This window comes from Salvelinus fontinalis, chromosome 38 (assembly GCF_029448725.1).
Source record: "Salvelinus fontinalis isolate EN_2023a chromosome 38, ASM2944872v1, whole genome shotgun sequence".
Classification (NCBI taxonomy): Eukaryota; Metazoa; Chordata; class Actinopteri; order Salmoniformes; family Salmonidae; genus Salvelinus; species Salvelinus fontinalis.
The window spans coordinates 13,054,318-13,064,627 of NC_074702.1; the positions used below are offsets into that span (position 1 = coordinate 13,054,318).

The following is a 10,310-nucleotide window of genomic DNA, read 5'->3' on the forward strand; positions in this document are numbered from 1 at the left end:
ATTAAAACAAAGCAGTTTACATTTATGTTGTTTACAAACATTGGAGTAAAACAAGCTTCTATTTTGGTTTCTGAGCAGATACAACAGTTGAACCAAGCTCATGAGGTGAAGTTATATTGAAAAATATATTCTTCAAGAGTCACTGGGTACATATCAGTAAGCCCAAAAATGTATATACATATAGCAACTGCAGATTGCCCCTTTAATGGGTCTATTAGAAAGGAGGAAAGGGAGGCAGAGAGAGAGAGTGAGAGAAACAAAAAGGGAGAGAGAGAGAGAAACAAAGAAAGTGAAAGTGCAAGAGCGAAAGAGAGAGAGAGAGAGGGGCGGGGGGGGGGGGGGGGGGGTGAGAGATCAGAACAGACATCTAATATGGTGAAGGGGGAGCAAATTGCCCTTGTGTGTTCAAAGTGTATGTTGGGGGCTCTGAAATGCACTGATGTTTCTGAGAGCCAGGAATAATTGAGTGTGAGCTAATTTTTATCAAAGCCTGTTGGAGTGCAACTAATCGACTAAGGGGAGATGCCTCAAAGAACCATTGCTTTTAATTCAATTTGTTTATTCAGATGAGAAAATGTTTAGTTTTCAATCAAGTAAATCACTATTATTTGTTCCAACCATGACAGATAAATTGATTGATTGCAAACTAACTTAAAATGCACATCGGGTCCCTTTCCAAAAGAAACAGGCAGAGGGGGAGTGTTAGATTAGAACAGAATGTAATGGACGTAGACATAGTGTTACTCATGGATTTAAATCAAAACTGTGGATGGGTTAATTTACTAGTGCATGCAAGAGTCATCCAATGATCAGTAAACAGGTTAGTCTGTCTTCACCAACATAGCTAGCTACAGTAGCTAGAACAATATGGCTATGGCTTTGAGAATACTTTGTATGTGCTCGGTAACTCAAAACTTGACATTGAGTCAACTAAGCCTTGACTAACTCAACTTTCACCAACATTCACTGTCTGTCTGCTCTGTGATTTGTCGTTTCAGGATTCCGCAGGGCCTGGATTAAATGATTGGAGCCTGAGATTTGAGATGGGTTTCTCATCAACAACGTGCTCTCGTCCACTTCTTCTTCTCCTCACTCTGCAATGGGGTAAGAAAAACAGCCACAATGGACCTATTGTCACCTTTCGAACTCAGCAAGGTCTTCTGTTAAGTTACACACCATTATACTACTCTATAGCACTGTGCTCTCATTGCCTTGATGAGAGGCATAACCTAGAGTTCTGTTCAACTCAATGGATGAGTTTGCATCAAGGTTTCTGTGGACTGTTGTAGTGTTGTTGATAATTGTATGCAGCACAGGAATTGTTCCTCGCTAATACCCCTTGCTTTTCACTTACCTTGCATTGCACACTTCTGGCAATGGATTGTTATTTATCGACAATCACATTGATACAATTAGACATTGTGCTAAGGCCTCACCATTACCATTCTAGCCCATTACGCTGCCTTGCCAATGGATCAGCTGGTTCTCAGAAGAGCAAAACCAACTGAATGGGAGCAGAAACAGGACAGCTTAACAACAAAACATTGTCAGAAGAGAAGGATCCTGTGACGAGTGGCTAATCGTTTTCTCAAAATACGCTGTCGAATCACTAGGCTGTCAAGGTTGTTGTTTTTGCAATCTGTGACTGTCTGTTTACTGCTGCTGGAACTCCTCAGACAATGACAATCTGTGACTGTCTGTTTACTGCTGCTGGAACTCCTCAGACAATGACAATCTGTGACTGTCTGTTTACTGCTGCTGGAACTCCTCAGACAATGACAATTTGTGACTGTCTGTTTACTGCTGCTGGAACTCCTCAGACAATGACAATTTGTGACTGTCTGTTTACTGCTGCTGGAACTCCTCAGACAATGACAATCTGTGACTGTCTGTTTACTGCTGCTGGAACTCCTCAGACAATGACAATCTGTGACTGTCTGTTTACTGCTGCTGGAACTCCTCAGACAATGACAATCTGTGACCGTCTGTTTACTGCTGCTGGAACTCCTCAGACAATGACAATCTGTGACCGTCTGTTTACTGCTGCTGGAACTCCTCAGACAATGACAATCTGTGACCGTCTGTTTACTGCTGCTGGAACTCCTCAGACAATGACAATCTGTGACCGTCTGTTTACTGCTGCTGGAACTCCTCAGACAATGACAATCTGTGACTGTCTGTTTACTGCTGCTGGAACTCCTCAGACAATGACAATCTGTGACTGTCTGTTTACTGCTGCTGGAACTCCTCAGACAATGACAATCTGTGACTGTCTGTTTACTGCTGCTGGAACTCCTCAGACAATGACAATCTGTGACTGTCTGTTTACTGCTGCTGGAACTCCTCAGACAATGACAATCTGTGACTGTCTGTTTACTGCTGCTGGAACTCCTCAGACAATGACAATCTGTGACTGTCTGTTTACTGCTGCTGGAACTCCTCAGACAATGACAATCTGTGACTGTCTGTTTACTGCTGCTGGAACTCCTCAGACAATGACAATCTGTGACCGTCTGTTTACTGCTGCTGGAACTCCTCAGACAATGACAATCTGTGACCGTCTGTTTACTGCTGCTGGAACTCCTCAGACAATGACAATCTGTGACCGTCTGTTTACTGCTGCTGGAACTCCTCAGACAATGACAATCTGTGACCGTCTGTTTACTGCTGCTGGAACTCCTCAGACAATGACAATCTGTGACTGTCTGTTTACTGCTGCTGGAACTCCTCAGACAATGACAATCTGTGACTGTCTGTTTACTGCTGCTGGAACTCCTCAGACAATGACAATCTGTGACTGTCTGTTTACTGCTGCTGGAACTCCTCAGACAATGACAATCTGTGACTGTCTGTTTACTGCTGCTGGAACTCCACAGACAATGACAATCTGTGACTGTCTGTTTACTGCTGCTGGAACTCCTCAGACAATGACAATCTGTGACTGTCTGTTTACTGCTGCTGGAACTCCTCAGACAATGACAATCTGTGACTGTCTGTTTACTGCTGCTGGAACTCCTCAGACAATGACAATCTGTGACTGTCTGTTTACTGCTGCTGGAACTCCTCAGACAATGACAATCTGTGACTGTCTGTTTACTGCTGCTGGAACTCCTCAGACAATGACAATCTGTGACTGTCTGTTTACTGCTGCTGGAACTCCTCAGACAATGACAATCTGTGACTGTCTGTTTACTGCTGCTGGAACTCCTCAGACAATGACAATCTGTGACTGTCTGTTTACTGCTGCTGGAACTCCTCAGACAATGATAATCTGTGACTGTCTGTTTACTGCTGCTGGAACTCCTCAGACAATGACAATCTGTGACTGTCTGTTTACTGCTGCTGGAACTCCTCAGACAATGACAATCTGTGACTGTCTGTTTACTGCTGCTGGAACTCCTCAGACAATGACAATCTGTGACTGTCTGTTTACTGCTGCTGGAACTCCTCAGACAATGACAATCTGTGACTGTCTGTTTACTGCTGCTGGAACTCCTCAGACAATGACAATCTGTGACTGTCTGTTTACTGCTGCTGGAACTCCTCAGACAATGACAATCTGTGACTGTCTGTTTACTGCTGCTGGAACTCCTCAGACAATGACAATCTGTGACTGTCTGTTTACTGCTGCTGGAACTCCTCAGACAATGACAATCTGTGACTGTCTGTTTACTGCTGCTGGAACTCCTCAGACAATGACAATCTGTGACTGTCTGTTTACTGCTGCTGGAACTCCTCAGACAATGACAATCTGTGACTGTCTGTTTACTGCTGCTGGAACTCCTCAGACAATGACAATCTGTGACTGTCTGTTTACTGCTGCTGGAACTCCTCAGACAATGACAATCTGTGACTGTCTGTTTACTGCTGCTGGAACTCCTCAGACAATGACAATCTGTGACTGTCTGTTTACTGCTGCTGGAACTCCTCAGACAATGACAATCTGTGACTGTCTGTTTACTGCTGCTGGAACTCCTCAGACAATGACAATCTGTGACTGTCTGTTTACTGCTGCTGGAACTCCTCAGACAATGACAATCTGTGACTGTCTGTTTACTGCTGCTGGAACTCCTCAGACAATGACAATCTGTGACTGTCTGTTTACTGCTGCTGGAACTCCTCAGACAATGACAATCTGTGACTGTCTGTTTACTGCTGCTGGAACTCCTCAGACAATGACAATCTGTGACTGTCTGTTTACTGCTGCTGGAACTCCTCAGACAATGACAATCTGTGACTGTCTGTTTACTGCTGCTGGAACTCCTCAGACAATGACAATCTGTGACTGTCTGTTTACTGCTGCTGGAACTCCTCAGACAATGACAATCTGTGACTGTCTGTTTACTGCTGCTGGAACTCCTCAGACAATGACAATCTGTGACTGTCTGTTTACTGCTGCTGGAACTCCTCAGACAATGACAATCTGTGACTGTCTGTTTACTGCTGCTGGAACTCCTCAGACAATGACAATCTGTGACTGTCTGTTTACTGCTGCTGGAACTCCTCAGACAATGACAATCTGTGACTGTCTGTTTACTGCTGCTGGAACTCCTCAGACAATGACAATCTGTGACTGTCTGTTTACTGCTGCTGGAACTCCTCAGACAATGACAATCTGTGACTGTCTGTTTACTGCTGCTGGAACTCCTCAGACAATGACAATCTGTGACTGTCTGTTTACTGCTGCTGGAACTCCTCAGACAATGACAATCTGTGACTGTCTGTTTACTGCTGCTGGAACTCCTCAGACAATGACAATCTGTGACTGTCTGTTTACTGCTGCTGGAACTCCTCAGACAATGACAATCTGTGACCGTCTGTTTACTGCTGCTGGAACTCCTCAGACAATGACAATCTGTGACTGTCTGTTTACTGCTGCTGGAACTCCTCAGACAATGACAATCTGTGACTGTCTGTTTACTGCTGCTGGAACTCCTCAGACAATGACAATCTGTGACTGTCTGTTTACTGCTGCTGGAACTCCTCAGACAATGACAATCTGTGACTGTCTGTTTACTGCTCCTGGAACTCCTCAGACAATGACAATCTGTGACTGTCTGTTTACTGCTGCTGGAACTCATCAGACAATGACAATCTGTGACTGTCTGTTTACTTCTGCTGGAACTCCTCAGACAATGACAATCTGTGACTGTCTGTTTACTGCTGCTGGAACTCATCAGACAATGACAATCTGTGACTGTCTGTTTACTTCTGCTGGAACTCCTCAGACAATGACAATCTGTGACTGTCTGTTTACTGCTGCTGGAACTCCTCAGACAATGACAATCTGTGACTGTCTGTTTACTGCTGCTGGAACTCCTCAGACAATGACAATCTGTGACTGTCTGTTTACTGCTGCTGGAACTCATCAGACAATGACAATCTGTGACCGTCTGTTTACTGCTGCTGGAACTCCTCAGACAATGACAATCTGTGACTGTCTGTTTACTGCTGCTGGAACTCCTCAGACAATGACAATCTGTGACTGTCTGTTTACTGCTGCTGGAACTCCTCAGACAATGACAATCTGTGACTGTCTGTTTACTGCTGCTGGAACTCCTCAGACAATGACAATCTGTGACTGTCTGTTTACTTCTGCTGGAACTCCTCAGACAATGACAATCTGTGACTGTCTGTTTACTGCTGCTGGAACTCCTCAGACAATGACAATCTGTGACTGTCTGTTTACTGCTGCTGGAACTCCTCAGACAATGATAATCTGTGACCGTCTGTTTACTGCTGCTGGAACTCCTCAGACAATGACATCTGTTCGGATTATTTTGTAAATCATATTAAAAAATGGTGGCCGTCAATCAACATGAAATCCCACAGTACTTGTAAGCCTTTGCTCTGTGAAATAAATCTAGTTCCAGTGTTCATAGCATCATTATGCAGTTACAGTACATTTACTGACACATACAGTAAATCACCTCCAAAATAAATCTAACAATCACAAGCAATATGTATCATCCACACTAATCTGTTAATGGAACAGATCCCACTGTACTGCTGGCATAATTATTTAAAGTTAATGAGGTCTGATAGCATGGATTTACATTTACATTCTCTCTCTCCTGCCTTTGAAAACATCACAGAGAGAAACAGAGAGACAGTGTACAGTAAGTTAACAGGTGACAGGTATCATCTTCGCATGACCTCTACTTGCTTTCTTTTGACCCTGTCCAATGTTTTGATACTAATAACTTCAACTGCAATTATTACAGATGCTTTTTACAGCTGTTCAGCTTCTACTCCAGAGTATGGCTAGCCTCTGCTTCTATCTCGTTGCAACAGCGAAGGCCATAGAGCTTTGTGGGCAGCATCAGCTCCATAGCATAATTCCAAGCCATTATCTCGTTCAAATAGACACCAAATCCTTGGATGGGGAAAGGAAATCAATGGCCTACGGTGTTTGCCTGTCTTACCACTTCCATCCCCCATGCACCTCTCTAGGTAGTGGCAGTAGAAGAAGAGAAGAATCCATTTTGTTCCTGTTTGTCTTTCAACTTCCTTTTACTGCTCGTTGGTACACAAAATTGTTGTGTATTAATTTATGTAAACTGATATGCAAATGTGATTTTGTGGCTGGTTGTTTGTATGCGACGTCTATAATGGCCAATCTTGCCCTTCACGTTTGACGTGAGGTGACTGATGTCCCCTTGATCTGAGAGTTCTCCCTCTCACTCACGTTGCCGAGGCGCAGCCGAGCATGCAGTTCGCAAACAACTTTGTGTTTGGCTCAAAGAGGGTCAAGATTCAAACAACCTTCCAAAATTAGGCGGTGTAAATATCTGCTCTCCTCTCCACTGCATAGTTTAAAAGTAAGATGCATGCTTATATATTAGGGTCCCTAATTAGCATAGGACTTTGCATGCAGAGCTACAATCGCATTACCTTGTGATCCTGGTCTCATTGTTCTAGCCTCCACTTCACTCACTCACTACCAGGCTGACTGAGTGGCGGTAAGGTTACCTTCCAGCCACCAGTGCAGTGTACCGGAGCGTTTCACTTTATACAGGGAGTGAGGGATTGCCCACCCCTACCCCCTGACACCCCCACACCACATACAATATGACAAACGAGGGCATTAAACCAAATATCATTACTCTCATCTGTAGGAATTAGCCGAAGGGACATCGACAGTGAAGAAAAAGCAATGGGTGAACGAGTGCTCGGTCCCTCCCATCCCTCTCGCCCTCTCTTCCTGTCCATTCTTTATCTCCTGGACCGAGGAGGGGTTTAATTCGTAGTAATTACATTATTGACTCATTTGTAGGGCCGAACTGCTCCAATTTCCCGTCAATAAAACATATGATGTGATGAATAAGGTGGCCCGACTACCGTGTTTATTTGAGCCCTCATCCCCTGCCTTCCTAACTTTCCCTTCTTCCTCTCCATCTTTTAAGCCTCCTCCTCTCCCTCCATCCATTTTACAATCCCCCTAACCCATCCCTCCCTCCTTTCCCTCTTTTCTCTCCATCCTCTCACCATCTTCCCTCCTTTCCCTCCCTCTCTTCTTCAGGTGTGGTGGAGGTGGGGGCCAAGCAGGCGTTCAGGACCCAGCCCAAGAACATGACGGTGCGTGCGGGGACTACGCTGACGCTGAGGTGTGAGGTGCTGAGGCCCTCAGGGGTTGTCCAGTGGGTGAAGGATGGCCTGCTTCTGGGTTCACAACAGAGCCTGCTGGGGTTCCCTCACTACAGCCTGTTGGGGGACCCTAAGAGAGGTGAGAGCCCAGGGAGGGTTGGGGTTAGAGTTAGAGTTAGGGTTGTGGTTGATGGTTAGAGCTGAACCAGGCTGTGGACTTGAAGCTAGGGTTAGGGTTGGCGTTTGCGTTAGAGTTGAATACAAAGTAGGGAAATATTAATAGTAGGGGGAAACGGGTGGGAAAAAGCAATATATCAAAATTGGGTAAGAAATAATGACAGGGAAACAGAAAATGATAACACACATGGGTAGTAGCCCAAGACAAAATGTGCTTTTACAGCTTGAGCAGGCGCAGTATACAAGCTACAAAATTAAACCATAACCATTGAGTGGTAGACAACCCATAGGACAAGATGAACATGAGGAATATGTCTGCATTATGAACACCGAGATGCAGTCGCAGAATGAAGGCCTACAAAAGCCACACAAACAGGTCAAAGGGGCCAAGAGTTCAAGAATTGTGTTGTTGCTCTAAGAAGTGTGTGAATTTGATGGTTTTCTTTACTGTGACATATTTCAAATGACAGGTTGTTCGCTGTGAGGGTGAACGGTGCATCTGTCAGCTTTAATTGCATTGGCTGTATGACAGACATAGTAGCAGTAAGTCTACACTGTATAGCCTTGATATGCATAGAGGACACAGTGATAGGCCTAAATGAAGTTACCACGGGGACCTGATGGTAGTGGCTTAACAGAGGACGTCTAAACAAAGGCCATCTGTGACTACAGACTATGTGAATGTGAAATAGCCTCGCGTGTACCACCATTGTCCCCCTCAAAAGTGAATAAAGGGAAAATGAAAGCGGCAAGAGAGAGTGAGAGTGATGGAGATAGAGAGAGATGTCAGCAACTCATTTAGACCAACCAAATCAAGAAAAAACTAAAAGATAATTACTTGACACATTGGATTTTTTTTTTTTTTTTTTAACAAGCAAACTAGAATGCTATTTGGCCCGAAACAGAGATTACACAGTGGTAGAATACCTGACCACTGTGACTGACCCAAAATGAAGGAAATCTTTAACCTCTAACGCCTCCCTAACCCGGATCCGGGATCCCCCCCAACACAAAAGCTGACTAGCATAGCCTAGCCTAAAGTTACAGGGATATCATAAAATAAAATGTTAATGAAATCACAAGTCCAAGACACCAAATGAAAGATACAGATCTTGTGATTCAAGCCATCATCTCTGATTTGATAAAATGTTTTACAGGGAAGACACAATATGTAAATCTATTAGCTAACCACGTTAGCAAAAGACATCAATTTTCTTACTCCACGATTTTCTTACTGCATCAGTAGCTATCACCAATTCGGCCAAATAAAGATATTGATAGCCACTAACCAAGACAAAACCTCATCAGATGACAGTCTGATAACATATTTATTGTATAGGATAGGTTTTGTTAGAAAAATTTGCATATTTCAGGTAGAAATCATAGTTTACAATTGCACCCACCATCACAACTCAACTAGAATAAATACAGAGAGCAACGTGTATTAACTAATTACTAATCATAAAACATTTCTTAAAAATACACAGTGTACACTAATTGAAAGACACAGATCCTGTGAATCCAGACAATATTTCAGATTTTCTAAGTGTCTTACTGCGAAAACACAATAAATCGTTATATTAGCATAGCACATGTGCAAACATTACCCCAGCATTGATTCACGGCAAAAAGAGAGATAGCATTATCACCACAAAAATGTATTAATTTTTTCACTAACCTCAGAATTCTTCAGATGACACTCCTGTAACATCATATTACAACATACATATAGAGTTTGTTCGAAAATGTGGATATTTAGCCACCAAAATCGTGGTTATACAATGAGAAAAGTAGTCAAGCTGGTCAGAAAATGTCGGGCGCCATATTGGACAGTGATCTAGTCTTATACATAAATACTCATAAACTTGACAAAAAAATACAGGGTGGACAGCGATTGATAGACAATTTAGTTCTTAATGCAATCGCTGAATTACATTTTTTTAATTATCCTTACTTTTCAATACAGGTTGCGCCAAAGCGAAGCTACCCCAAAGAAAATGGCGGCATAAGCGTTTAACATTTTTCGACAGAAACACGATTTATCATCATAAATTGTTCTTACTATTAGCTGAACTGCCATCAGAATCTTGGGCAATGAATCCTTTCTCCGGTCTAATCGTCTTTTGGTCGAAAGATGTCCTCTTGTCCCGTCGAAATGGCCACTAACGTTCACCATGCACTCGAAAAGTGCCCAGCTCCTCGAGGTGCGTCACACAGAAATGCCATAAAATCGCCCTAAACGGATATAAATTGCTATAAAACGGTTTAAATTAACTACCTTATGATGTTTTTAACACCTATAACGAGTAAAAACATGACCGGAGAAATATTACTGGCTAAACAACAGCTTGGAAGGAGGCAAGTCTGACGTCCATCGTGCGTCAGGCGCAGAGACGAAAAGAAAGCTACTTCCGGTCATTGGTGTTTTATACAGGCCCTGATTGCGCAATCGACTCCATTCAAAGCGTCACCACTTACTGACATCTAGAGGAAGACGTAGGCAGTGTTTGTTTCCCCATAGCATTTACAGGGACATTACAACTGAC

At 43.4% G+C, this 10,310-nt stretch overlaps 1 pseudogene; it reads left to right on the plus strand.

Annotated features, from left to right (window-relative positions):
- Positions 1–1,043: 1,043 nt before the first annotated feature.
- Positions 1,044–10,310, plus strand: part of LOC129837134 (nephrin-like) — a 78,549-nt pseudogene continuing 69,282 nt past the window's right edge.